Consider the following 14,985-nt stretch of genomic DNA (forward strand, 5'->3'; position numbering starts at 1 on the left):
TGTTGGTTTTCCTCTAGCCAGCATTGTTTGGAGGTGCCTCAAATTGTAAAGTCTGCTCTCATGATGACTGGCTCATCCTGAATCAGCTAAAGTGACTGGTTCTCTAGCTTGCTGGGAAAGGTCAGAGGAATAAAACAATGAAGGGATGATAAGGGCTTTAGCTGTTAGCTTTAACACATAATTTTTATACTCCAGCTATCCAAACAGACTTTATTCCTGGCAAACTATATACTCCCTTAATGATCCTCTGAGAACATTTGTATACTCCCTGAGTGTACATTAAATCTTGTCATTATTCAGGGCGCCTGGGTGGCTCAGTTGTTAAGCGTCTGCCTTCGGCTCAGGTCATGATCCAGGGCCCTGGGATCGAGCCCCACATCAGGCTTCCTGCTCAGCGGGAAGCCTGCTTCTCCCTCTCCCACTCCCCCTGCTTGTGTTCCCTCTCTCGCTGTGTCTCTCTCTGTCAAATAAATAAATAAAATCTTTAAAAAAAAAAAAATCTTGTCATTATTCATCACTCTCACTAAGTCCCATTGATTTTATTTAACAAATAATTATCAAATCCATCTATTTAATTCCATTTATTCCAAAAGCACATCTTCTCTAGGACTATAGGAGTTCCATTTAACTTGTTACCTGGAGTTACCCAAGCCACAAGGTTAAGTGCTCCAGACTGCCAAGTCTGCCCAAAACTTCTGATCCCTACTGCAAGTTAAGGTTCAACTACAGTTAGGGGTCAGAGTCCACATAGACCACCCTCAGTTCTAACACGAACTGCAAGTTTAGAAAGTATATTAGTCAGAGTTTTCCAGAGAAACAGAACTAATACGGTGTGTGTGTGTGTGTGTGTGTAGAGGGAGAGAGAGAGGATGAAAGAGAGGGAGAGAGATTGAGAGCACTTTGTCTTAAGGAATTGACTCATGCAATTGTAGAGGCTTGGTAAGTCCCATATCTGTAGGGTAGGCCAGTGGGCTGGAGAGCCGGAAAGGAGTTGCTGCTGGAGTCCAAGGGAAGTCTGTTGAGAGAACTCCTTGCTCAGGGGTCAGCCTTTGTTCTATTAAGACCTTCAACTGATTGGATGAAGTTCACCCAGATAAGGAAGGGTAATCATCTTTATTCAAAATCCACTGGTTTAATGTTAATCTCATCTATGAACATCTAGGATAATGTTTGATAAAATATGTGTGCACCCTGGCCCAACCACATTAACACACACAATTAACCATCAGCATGTCCCAAAATCAGATTTGATAATTCACTAGAAAAAATTCATGAAACCCATAGCAACCTATTGTACTCATAGTTATATTTATATCAAGGAAAGGATACAGAAAATCAGCCAAAGGAAAAGACACATAGGATGGACTCTTGGTCCCCGCAGAGTGTGTTACCTTCTCAGTATCAATGTGTGACAATCTACAGAGAGTATTAACCACCCAAGAAGCTCGTTGTGCAGGCATGATTGATTATCCATGTGGTTGAACTCAACCTCTCTCCTCTCTGGAAGTCAGGCTGATATCATGTGGCCCAAGGAGCCCATCATGGGCCACATTATTAGCATAAACTATCAGATATCATCCATGGAACCCACTATAAATAACAAGGCCATCCTATCACTCAGAAAATTCTAGGGAATTAGAGGTCACCTGAAAGGAGCCAGGGACAAAGCCCAGACCTCTCTTTGGGTAAGGCCGATTTACTACGCGCTTGTTCATCTTCTTCTACACTGACTCCTTTGAATAAATTTCGTTCTTTTTTTTTTTTTTTTAAAGATTTTATTTATTTATTTGAGAGAGAATGAGAGAGAGCACATGAGAGGGGGGAGGGTCAGAGGGAGAAGCAGGCTCCCTACCGAGCAGAGAGCCTGATGTGGGACTTGATCCAGGGACTCCAGGATCATGACCTGAGCCGAAGGCAGTCACCCAACCAACTGAGCCACCCAGGCGCCCCAATTTCGTTCTTTATATTCTCCAGCCACAGTGATGTTTCCTTAATGGTTTCCCATTTCTCTCACAACAAAATATTGTACATAGTTGGGTTCCTAACTATTTCCCCAGCCTCATTTTGAGTTAGATTCCTCCTTCAGTCTAGGCACTGCAGTCATGCAGTCTCTCCAGTTCCTCAGCATGAACCGTTCTTCCCTCTCCTCTTCTGTGAGCTAGTACTACTATGTCTCATTTCTTAGCACTTACTCCAAGTTGTAGTTTTTGAGTATATAATTAAAATTTTCTTTCCCACAAGATCCCCAGCTGCACCAGTCAAAACTCTTGTCAATTTTTGCTCCTCATTACATCCCAGCACGTAGCACAGTTTATTAGATCACAAAGGTCAATTAATAAATGTGTACTTTAACTCACCATGAAGGGCATTATGCTCAAATTGACTCAACCCAATCCCAGGAGTGTGATTTGGTGAATACATTTATTCTCCCCATCACACAATCAGCACTTATTTTTGGAGCAACTGAGTCCAAAGCTTTTTGTAACTCAAGTCTATGATACACAAAACAGTGCCAATGAGGGAAGAATATCTGGAAGCATTACGCTCTGCAGCTAGAATTAACAAAAAAGTGGGCTCCATTATAAATGGGATTGATACCCACCTTCCACTATTTCAAGAAACTGTAACTATACATAACCTGAGACGTTTCATTCGAATACCTAGAAATAAACGCATATTATTACCTTTAACTCTGATTTCAGTTTGTTTTCTGTCCAGGACCGCAGAGCTAGTGAGGCACAAATTGACAACAAAACTACCAACAGGAACCCACCTGAGATTTGGGTAATGACTCGTGCTGATCACAACATTCTCTCATTATTTGTTCGCATACACCCTAGTGTGTCATCTCAGGACACACGTGCAGAGATGGAGAAACCGGGGCCTGCTTGTGCATTTGCTTCTTTCTTTCCAACACAGATGTTGGGCAGCACTCAGGAGACAAGACATTGTGCGAATACTGTGCCACATTTATGTCTGTGTTTATCTTCAAACATATCTAACCAGTTTGAAGCCAGGAAATTTTTACCCATAATTACAATTACAGCTCTGGGTGACATTGTGGATGGCTCGCTGTGTTTCTAAAAAGGTAGGAAAACTTGCTTCCGGGAATTACTGAGTCAACATAATGATTCTAGAGGTAACAACATGTACCATGAAGAATCCAAATCAATATTTTTATGGCAGAAGTTGATGCGTTTGTCGCTGCTCTTTTTTCTAAGTAAAAAGGAAAAGATCAGAATTGAAATAAACACCTAACATTTGCATGAAAGCCAGAAATTTTAAATGCACAGGTTCTTTCTAAAGATAATAAAAAGTAGAGAATTTGAAAAACTATACAGTGAATTCATCAGCTGGTAAAAAATAGATTGGATTATTTAATTGTCAAGACACCCTAAAACACAACTTCTACTTGAATTCCCTATTATCTTTGAGTTTCAGAGTGCCTTATATTTGAAACTCTTCAAAGGGGGAAAGAGCCCAGAAATAAACTGGGGAGAGACAAAAAAGTAATAAAATTTACTTTGGGGGTAAACTGGGTTACAGTAGGTACATTTTCAGAATGGCTGAAATTTTTGTCTTTGCTACTAAATGAAACTAATTTATGTCACATGCCTATTATGTGCCAGGTGCTGACTGGGTGCTTAAGAATTTCCTCTTATTTCCTTATTTTATGGAAGAAAAAACTAAGTATCAAAATATTGAGTAACTTGTCCAAATATTCAAAGCTAGTAATAAATAAAAATGCAAAATACCAAAAAGATTTATTCTAGTCTTTTAAAATAGAAACCTGCCTAAATTATAACCTGTGAAATTGCCCTGCCCCTGTATAACAAAATATTTCTAACCTCAGTGACCAGCATTATGCCTGGTATATTTATTATATGCACACGATATTTACTGAGTCTATGAAGACATAAATTAAGAAAAGGAAAGAATAATAGAAAAAAATATGTGGAGGAAGGGCTTAAGCTTTTGTTGGTAACATAGAGCCATCATTAAAATATCCTTAAAATCAGAATGCCTATTATGCTTTTCCCTTCACATTTCTATATCTAACTGATGCTGGCTTGGAAAATTTTAAACAAACTTTATAGAACTATATTTGAGTGAAAAACAAGAGAATGTTTGTGGATGAATGCATGTCATTCAGCATGAAACTTTGTAACATTTAGGACCCTCATTGCCTTCTTCTTCTTTTTTTTTAACTTCCTGATTTTGAATTATATTAGAGGAACTGCTAGACATCTGAGTTTTTCTGGATTTTTCTGGTTTTGTTTTTGTTTGTGTTTTTATAATTTATATGTTAATGTTAAACACCATCTGTCCTTTATTTCCCTTCTGAAATGTAAGTCATCAAAAGGAGGAAAAGTATGTATTTATAGGTGCATGTGAACACAGCGCTATTATTTATTATTTTTTCTTATGGATAAAATTATGTTCAGCTATAGAAATGGATCTCTGTTTCTCATTCTCTCTCTCTCTTTCCCCATTTTTTTTCCCACAGAGTCACCTGTAATCTAAAATTAGAGGTAGCACAATATCCAAACAGAAAAAAAAATGGCATCCTCTGGACAAATATGTCATGGTTCACTATCCTAGTCCTTTCTTTCTCCCAGTAAAATTTCCTTACAATACGCCCTGTTCAGAAGGGTTTTCCTAGCTGACCCGTGTCAACTTGCACTGTTATAAATTAATGATATCATTTCTAATTTAAATTATTTCATGGATGTCTTAACCTTTGCCATTTAATTTAGTTCATAGCTATCTTAACCCAAAGAAGTGGCTAATGTGACATTCCTGAGAAGATTAGAGTCTAAAAGGAAAAGTCAGAGAATAAAACAATGGATCAGAAAGAAGGTGAGTTAGATGACTTCAACTCTATCAGAAGAAATAGCTTTCCACTGGAAGAAAAGATGGCCCAGAAAATGGCATCTGTCAAAACATCTGAGGCTGGGCACTTGTGTTTTCTGATAACCCTAGTCTTTGTGCTTTTCCTCTAAAGTTTTAAGATGTTTTTTCTTTCCATTTCTGGAGCCATTATGAATCATTTTAGAGATCACAGAAGAAAGGGGAAACTGTCAGCAATTTGTCAAATATATTAGAAAATATAGAAATTCTCAAGATATGCATCGGTCTAAAGAGTCTAGGAAATCATTTCTCAAAAGTAACCGCTTACACATGAACATTTGCCTTCCTAAATCACCAAGAACCAACTTTATTGAATCAGCTGAAGCAGCTCTTCATTTTATTTCCTGTTGATCAGAATTTCATTAAGCTGTTCTTTAATGCTCCATGACTTTGTTTGCTCCGGATTTACATTACTCAACCATATCCCTTAAGCTTAATTAAGTTTGTTTGTTCATGCTTTCAGCACTTTTCTCTGTTCTGCAGCAAACGTAGGTAAAAATCAAGGGACACTCATTCATCTGTGAAGCTGTCAGTCCATCATAACTTGAACATTGATTTGGGGGGGAGGTTGTGACATTCCCTTGGTGAGCATGTCAAGTATGTTGACAGAGAGCTCTCTACTTAATTGAATATGATGTCTGTACGGGAAGTGATGAAGTCTGTCAGTGATGTGTAGTTTGCTCCCCCACTGTGTATGCAGTAGAATAATGATATTCCATCATGTACTGACCAAACTCCATGTGCCTTGTCTTATTACTTTAGTATTTTCTCTCTTAAAGACCTGAGAGCAATACGGTTATTCATCCAAGAGATGATTATGCATTAAAAAAACTTGAAGCATGAAATATCAGATGGGGATAGTCATAAATGATTTGCCACATGAGTAATAATTTTAATTTGGTCGCTAAACTTGCAGTGTAGTTTTACTCATCTGTAATATGGGAATAATGATCACGCTTCCTGTCACTAACTACTTCTCAGCAGTGTTGTAAAGATTAATTTATGTTCTTAAATGGCTTTTCAAATGAAAAGCGCAGGGTAAATGTTAGTTTCTAAAGCAAAGGTCTTCCTGGCCAAAGTTAGCTTTGTTTCTGATTAATGTCTAAAATGCTGTATGAGAAATAAAATTTTGCTTGGACAATAACAAAGAGATATTTTTTAGTTACTTTAAGAAGAGAAAGAGCACCTTAAACAAGGTTACATGCCAATTATATCTCAATTAAAAAAAAGAGATACAGTTCTCAATACTTTTACAGAAATAAAAAAAAAGTTTAGCTATACCAGTTTAACAAATGTATTGGCTAAGTTATCACTCTGTGATTTATAGGTTTCTGATAGAGAAAAAAAATCACTGTTTTTTTTTTTTCTTTTTTTTCAACCTAATAAATTGCATTGTATTACACCGGTGAGTTATACAAATTAGCCTAAAACCATTTCTTTCCATAATGTATGCAAAAATATTCTAAGGTAACATTTTGTAGGGTCTGGATTTCTCAAGGTTTCATTTGACTCAAATATACATTTAAATGATTGGTCACTAAGGCCTCTGGCTATTTTATATCTGGCAAAATTATAAGGTACAGATTCTCATAAATATGAATAAAAACAGGAGAAGTAATTTCTCCGTGTGTTGGAACCTCTGATTAAGCATTAATGCTGCTATGCAGCTAAGTAACAGACTGGGTGCTAAGAAGCTGCAACATCCACACCGTCTATTCTCCAGCTCCTTCCATGAGTGAAAGAATGTCAGCAGAGTTTTCTGCTCCCTCATCAGTTTTGCTTCTGTGAAAATGTCTTTCTTGACTTTCTTCCTACCTCTCTGTCCATTCACTCTCTTTCAGTCTTTTTTTTTCTAGATCCTGCTCCAACTGAATGAATTTTAAATTCTTTTTCTTGACATTTAAAGTACAACCTCCACAAGACCCGAAGACTGCCTCAACATCTCCACTGACATGACCCATAAGCATTTTTTAAGGTTTGTTTATTTATTTATTTGAGAGAGAGAGAGCAGGGGGAGGGGCAGAGGGAGAGAATCTCAAGCAGACTCTGCTGAGCGAGGGCTCAATCCCACAACCCAAGATCATTACCTGAGCTGAAACCAAGAGTCAGACCCTCAACTGACTGAGTCACCCAGGTGCCACTGACACCTAGGCATCTTAAACTCAACACCAAACATAGTGAACTTAAGTGCTTTCTCCCACCTGTTTATGCCCTCCCCCAGTGAGTGACAACACTACCCAAGTGGTTTCCCACCAATTTCTTACCAAGAACACACATAGTTATTAATTTCTTGACAAAATTTTTATAGAATATGTTCTGTATACCAAGCAGTGTTTGAGGTATTGAACAGAATAAAACCAGTCCCCATTCTCAGGTAGCTGACAGTCTAATGGGAAAGAGATAATTTAATGAAATAAGGAGAATGGCTAGGCCCTACAAGGACATCAACGGGCTTCTGTGACAGCATTTAAGACTAAGTGTGGGAAAGATTTCCTGAGGAAGTGATGACTGAGCTTAAATCTGAAGACAAAAAAGAATATGAAGGTGAATAGCAGAAAAGGGTTGAATGGGGAGGGCATTTCAGACAGAGGAAGGAGCATGTTCCCTCTTCCCCGCATCAAATTGGACCCAAATCATGAATCTCCAGGCCAATTCTCTCTCTTAAATATCACTATCTGCCCACCATTCTCAATTTCCACCACTACTTCTTTCCTTTCTACTATCATCACATCACTAACTTAATCTGTAGGTGCTGTGGACTGAATGTGTCCTCTGCATATTCACCTGTTGAAACCCTAACCCCCAAAGCAATAGTATAAGGAGGTGGGGCTTTGGGGAGGTAATTAGGATTAGATGAGGTCGTGAGGGTGGAGTCCTCACGAATGGGAAAAACACCCTTATAAGAGTCACAGAGAGCTCACTTCCCATCTCTGCCTATTTGGGAGCAAACAATGAGAAGTAGGCAGTCTGCAACCCAAAGAAGGCTTTCAGCAGAGCTCAACCAGGTAGCACCCTGATCTTACACTTCCAGCTTCCAATACTGTAAGAAATACAGTACAAATACAAATACAAATTTCTGTATTAGCCACCTGGTCTAAGGTACTTCATTATAGCAGCCCAGACTAAGACAGCAGGCCACCAACATTTATATAGTCTTAAAATCTCTCACACGTCTTTTAAAACTCCTCTAAAATCTCTTTTCAAAATCCAGTCAAGTCCTCATTGACTCTCAAATGTCTTTCTCCTTTCATTTCTCCTCTGCAAATTTAATTATCTTCTGCCCTAAATTCTCTCTTCTGTAGTGAAATCCTGATAGCCTCTCAATCTTCCAATCTTCTCCAGGTGTTTTTGTTTTTGTTTTTTATTGTCAGAATGTAAAAAATTCCTCATGGGGATAATGGAGAAGAAAGGGAAAGAGAAATTTCAAATATCTTTTATTTATTTTCTTGCTTCCTCTAAGTAGAGAAGACACAATTACATCTTTGGTAGTTTTATTTCTTACTGTGGCCCAAATTTAGGCTCGTATCTTCTCTTCTATATATCATAAATTGGGAAAAATGTTCAAATTTAGAACAAGCTTACTGTCCTATTTTATGACAAATAGGAAAAGACATTTTATTTTAACAAAATATTTTAACCTTCATTTGAATATATCATTGGTATGGTAGGCCTGAGGAGAGAATGCAGAACTCAGGAATGAATTACTCTTTCTAAGAAAGTGGGGCACAATTTTGCTCTGTAACATTATAGAACAGTATAATTTATCCTACACCAGCCTATACTCTCCATTTACTATGTTAATATTCTGACATCTTTTTTGAAAAGTCATTTTGTATTCTTTCAGGGAAGATACATGACAAGTCAGAAGCAACTCTGATTTCACCCTCATGCTTATAAAAATTCCAAATTCATGGTAGTCAGCAGTGTCCTGAAACTCAGCTAGAATAATATGAAAAACTAAACACTTAGAAAGTACAAAGTTTACAGTTATTATCTGTACTCTCTCACTTAATTTTCTAATAATACAATAGGATGTTTTGGTATTTTTATCTTATAAGACAAAGTTGAAATTCAGGGAAAATAAGAAATTTGTTCTAGAACAGATTTTCAATAGAAGAATTCAATATCTGAATCAGATATTAGAATTCATATCTGCTCTGATGTTGAGTTATTCTGTTTACTCAACACTAGCTTTGTGAGTCATCCAAATTGGTAGCCAACCAGTCACTTTTCTTTACCCTTTTAAGTATCCTACTTACTGACCACCCCCTCCTATCTTTTTGGGTCGCTACCTCTAGTAGTCCAATTTCAACAATTCTTCCACTAGCGTCAGATTCTCCAATCCATGTAATGCCATTCAGTAACTCTTCATATTCCCATTTCCCACCATATCTAGTTAAGTTCCATACCCATCATTATAACCAATATGGCAGAGACAACTAGAATTCAACCAAAAGTTGTTCTACACTTCTAGGTAAATATGTAAGAGAAATAAATATGTAAGCTAAAAAGAAGGTATCCAGCCAGGAATTACCTTACCTAGGCATGCTGGAAGCAGGTATGGTCATAAGATTAGTTCTCCCCAGCAGAATGTGAGTGACTGTGATGTGTGCTACTGCCAGAATGTTTTCTAAAAATTGGTCTTCTTTTCTAGGCCTTCTAGAAAAACCTTAAAGTTAAGACTATCAGGCACAGCAAGGCCACAAAAGGGAAAGATGGGTTCCTGAATCACCTAATGGGAAAAAGATACCCACCAACCTGATATGTGTGTGAGAAATACATCTATTTTATGTTGAACCATTACATTAAGAATCTATTTTTACAGCCATTTAGACTATCCTAACCAATATACACAACTCCTTGCCTATCTCTCCCTCGGACATGCTCGTTTGGCTGGCTCAGTCTACCTCTCTGCTTACTCATTGTTGGAACTGAGCAGTTGAGCAGATTTCAAAGGAAAAACAAACTAAATTAAAAAAAAATAAAACCATGTTACATTATATCTTTTCATATTTGTGAAATCAAATAGCAAATGAGTTCTCAGTATAATGCTAACACAAAATACTACTGCATTTCACTGGTCAGTATGTTCTCCTACTTACTGAGGTGACTCTCTGATACTCTCTTGATTCTCTACATCCAACATTCCTTCCTTCTTTCTAAATTTCACCTGATGATCTTTTTTATTTCATGATCAAATGAAGCTATCAGTAGAGAGCTGCCACATCCTCCCACCAAATCCATCAGCCTAGTTGCATCCGTGCCCAGATTTTCCCTTCCTTCCCTCTTTGTTGGAACTTTTATTCTCCTACCTATCTACTTGCCAACTCATCCAGACTCCTGTCCTATTCAATGTCATTCATGGATCATGAATCATTCTTTTCCCCTTCTACCTGACCAACCTTTAAATATATTATGTTTAATATATATCATAATATGTTAATTAAATATACATATATAAATTATTTCACATCTGAAAAGTGAACTTCCTTCATCCTTCATTCCCCTTCACCTACTTCTCCAACCTTCTGTTCCCTTTTATAGTAAAATTCATCTAGGTCCATTCTTTTCATTCTTTCTTGAAACCATACCAATTAAGATTTTTATCTCTAGAACTGCTGTTAGCAAGGTCACCAATGACATCCTCTTTGGCTAAATTCAGTGGTCGTTTTTTAATCCACTTCTCCCTTAATGTAGCATCTATATTTAGTCACTCCAATATTTTTCCCCTATGCAGCCCTTGCTTATTCCATTTTTTATTCCAATTTTAGATAAAAATGTATATAAGGCTACGTGGAAAATTAACATCAACATCTAGAGAATCACAAATCAAGACAAGATGATGAGAAATAAGCGTGTTTCAGTCAGTTTTCTTCCAGAACTCTTTTACAACTCTGCTTTCTTGGAAGGGAATTCATGAGCTGTAATACTTGAGGAGATTTTCATCCGCAGGTTTGAGGATTTTCTTATCTGCCATATTCACCACCCATCCAGGGGCAAAACCAAAGAAAATCTGCCTTGGATCCTTTCGAGTACTAAGCATTTTGAAGAGTTCATCTTTAGTGATATCAGGTAAAATATAGCCATACTTCTTGGCAAGTTCAAGACTTGCTTCAGGAAATTTGGCAGGATCGGCCAGATAACCACGATTCTTTGCATCAGTATAATACGGTACCAGTGCTTCAGGCGGAAGCATTCGTTTTGGAATGGGTTGTCTACGCAGAAAGAATGGAACGGGTTTACACAGAATTTCTAGACTTCTTGGGTTATAGAAGGCCGTAGTAACAACACCACCGTTTTGTTTTGTTTCAATTGCAGCAATGGCTAGTTCTGAAGCCAACTGTACTTCAATATTTACTTTTGCCTTAAAGGTGTCAGCACCCTCCTCTACCAGCTGGACACCATAATCCCTTTTAAGTGGCTGGATGGTCACACCTCTCCCATCGACAAGCTGAGTTAAGTCAATAGGTTAAATGGGATCCACTCAACCCAAATCAATAAGATATTGCAATCTATTGAGACTCAAAGGCTGATACTGGCGTCTGAAGCTATGACCTTCATTAAACCCGTATTTTGGGATTCGAATGTAAAATGAGTCTGGCCTCCCTCAAAGCCCAGTCTGGGCGGGGTTCCCCTCTAACGCTCTCCCTTATGGCCTCCGCTACATTTTCTACCTCTTCTCCGACCTCTTCGCCCTCTTTCCGGTTTACGTAGGTTGGCCAAGCTCACACGGGGCGAGGCCCGGAGCAGGTCCAGGGCCCTTGCCCCACCGCCCTGGACGGGACCAGTCATTACCCGCAGGGCCAAGACCCTCCAAGGGCACCCGGGGTCTAATCACGCCAGTATTTTATACTGGTTTTTTGTCAATTGATTTCTGGAATATCATTTTTCTTTAGAATTTTTTCTTCATCTCACTGGTTGCTACTTCTTATTTTTCTTTCTTATGCTTTCATCACTATTCTGATTTCTGAATATTAGATTAGGAATTAAAGTTTAGACATCTTCTTTATCTGCATTAGACTCTTAGCTGATCTGATTTAATCCCTTACATTTAATTACCAATTTGATGCTTAGAAATACTCAAATTTGTATCTTCAACCAAGGCCTATGTCCTGAACTCGGCTCCCTGTTCAACATCTTCTCTTTAACGTATAATATTCAAAGTTATAAATCTCAAATTTAGTATATGTACAAAACAATTCAACCTTTGCTACAATCTGCTCCTCCTTCAATCTTCCCCATCCCAGTAAATGGCAACTTCATGTATCTACTTGTCTAGGCAGAATTCTTCTCTCTTTACCACATTTAATCTCCATTATATCAGCAAATTCTGTTCACTTTATCTTAAAATAATTGCAGAATTGAACACTTCTCACCACTTCTGCTGCTATCACCCTGGCCCAAGACAACATCGACTCTTCCCTGCTTTGTTAAACGTAGCTTCCTAACTAGTCTCCCTGATTCTGTCCTTGCTTCCTTTAGGCCACGTTCTCAAAATACAAATTAGATCATTTTCTTCCCTTGCTTGAAACTCTCTAGTAATTTACCATCCCACTCACAGGAAAAGCCTAATTCTATAAAAGCTCTACGTGATCTAATGCCCTTTACCACCATGAATTCATTGCCTACCTCTCTCTTTCCCAGCAATTTAATGCAGGTCTCTGGTTCAGGTTATTGTCATTCTTCCAACATGCTTGGACAAGTTACCATGTCTGGGGTTTTACACCTACTATTTTTTCCTCCCAGAATGCCCTTCCCAGGATAACTATGTGGCTTGGCCCTAATTTCCTACAAATATCAATAAAGTACCAGCTCTCAGATACTTTTCCTGACTGACCACCCTAAAAAGAGACCCCTCTACCATTTTCTTTTACTTTGTCCTTCTTTAGATAGATAGAGAGAGAGAGAGATATCACTATATCACTATTGCAGCTTAACATTTCTTTCTTTCTTGTTCTCCACGCTACTTTATAATCCTTATGGCAGCAAGGACTTTATATACTCTCGTCATTCTTGTATTTTCAACCCCTAGAATATTGTCTTACATGGAGGATATTCAAAATAAATATCTACGAAATGAATTAACAATCCTCCCAAATACATTATGAACACATTAGAAATGGTATTAATAACCATGAATAGTGAATTAACGAAAGGGAGCTTTGAAAAAGTTTTTCAAACTGCTGCCTCTCTCCAACTACACTTAAAGATTACATCAGATCCTTTGAAATGGGGGAAAATTCTGACAAAGCTCTCTCGATTCTGATTTAAAAATCTCTCCCCAGAGATTCTTGAAATTCTTTGGATTCTAGTAGCTCCAAATGGCATAACTGCCTTCATGGAGCTTTGCAGTTACCCAAGAACTGTTTTTGACAATTAGTAAGAGGAGATGAGTTTTAGACTGCAGTTAGTGTGACAAATCAAAGTGAATGTTTAAAGCAGTACCACTCACCTGGGAGGACATAAGTGAATGATGGATAGACTTCAAATGTGAAGGAACTACTCTCCAGGAAACTACTGAACACAGAAAGATCAGAGCCAATCCTAAGCATCCCTGAAGCTCCAATGTAAACCAAGAAGTAAAGTTTGAGAAGGCTGATTTATGTAAGTGTACTTACTGTAACAGTTGTAATTCTCTATATGAGACTCACATGGACAATACATATAATTTCATTTTCAACTCTGGATTTAACTTCTAACATGAAGCCCCACTTCACCATGTGGCAGAAGTTAGTCTCATTACTTTTGGTTTTCTTCGACTTCTTCCTTGAAGCTGTTTCTAAAATCAGGAGCCTTTCTATAATGGCAAGGTATGGAATGGAGATGGAATTGAGCTGATCAATCAAATTTATTATATGTATTCAGTGTAATCTGTCAATGAGTTAAATCTTTCCTCTGTGGCCCCCTGTCAGTTTTCTCACAATTGCAGCTTTTTAGGTCTTACAGCTTTTAATCAGTCTGGTGAACAAGTAACACTTTTCTGCTTTGGTAAAAATTTTAAAGTGTTGGATACAGTCCTTTCTCACTCCCACTTCCCTGATGTTTTTAAACAAATGGAGTTTATTTGCCATGTACAGAACATCTTATGCAGCTGTCTACCCAGACACACTCTGTTCCACGACATTCTTGCCACTCCTAGGTATGTGAGACTCATTTTGCTGCTTCTGTACTTTTCTGGGAATTCCTTGAAGGTGTCTAAAATCCTGTCTCCCTAAGCATATCACAAAATCATATATTCTCAGGGACTCTACTCTCTGTTCTTCCATCCAGAAATCCTATAGGATTTGCAACATTCTTGTTTCCCCTCTAAATTTTTCCTGACTCCCAGACCAGAAACCTTTATAAATCTCAGAGACAAGACGTTTTGCTCTGAAATCATCATTTTTACCATGTTTTTCCCAAAATATGTTGTCTTTGCCTGGAATTCTGTTTCCCATTCTTTCCACTCCCACCCTTTTTTTCAAAAAAATCCATGCTTTCCTTCACTGAGACCGTAAATACTATCCTGAAATGGTCAGAGGGTGGATTGGGGAAGGTGACAAAGGGTAAAAGAAAATATGAGGAACAAAAACAAGGAATAGAAATGATATCTTTAAAACTTAGGTTAGTCAAAATTATAGAGACAGAAAGCAGAATGGTGGTTGCTAGGAGCTGAGGGGGGAAGGGAGAATGGGGAGTTGTTTAATGGGTACAGAGTTTCAGTTTTATAAGATGAAGAGTTACGTTGTTGGATGGTGCTGATGGTTGCACAATATTATGAATACATTTAAGATCACTGAAACATGTACTTAAAAATAGTTAATGTTTGACAGTTTACATTTGAAAAAAATGTTGGCAAAAGGTAGATTTGGAAAAGGCAGGGATGTTGAAAACTAATTAGCAAGAGCAAATTGACCTTAAAACAGTATAATACAGAATATTTTACTGTGATCCATCCCCACATTGACACTTTTTGCTTCTTCTAAAGTAACCTTGGAGCATTATCATCTTACCCCCCAGTGCCCCTCCCCTCCATAAAGCCCTGCCTCTGAGTTTTGTCACACCTAGAGTAGCAATGGTATCGAAACTTAAGAA

General features: G+C 37.9%; 1 pseudogene; it reads right to left on the reverse strand.

Annotated features, from left to right (window-relative positions):
• Positions 1-10,704: 10,704 nt before the first annotated feature.
• LOC123847655 (large ribosomal subunit protein uL15m-like) lies at positions 10,705-11,703 on the reverse strand (annotated as a pseudogene).
• Between the last annotated feature and the right edge of the window lie 3,282 nt (positions 11,704-14,985).

Source organism: Mirounga angustirostris, unplaced genomic scaffold (assembly GCF_029215605.1).
Source record: "Mirounga angustirostris isolate CCGP_5_RB_7025 unplaced genomic scaffold, mMirAng1.0.hap1 SCAF_2, whole genome shotgun sequence".
Lineage (NCBI taxonomy): Eukaryota > Metazoa > Chordata > Mammalia > Carnivora > Phocidae > Mirounga > Mirounga angustirostris.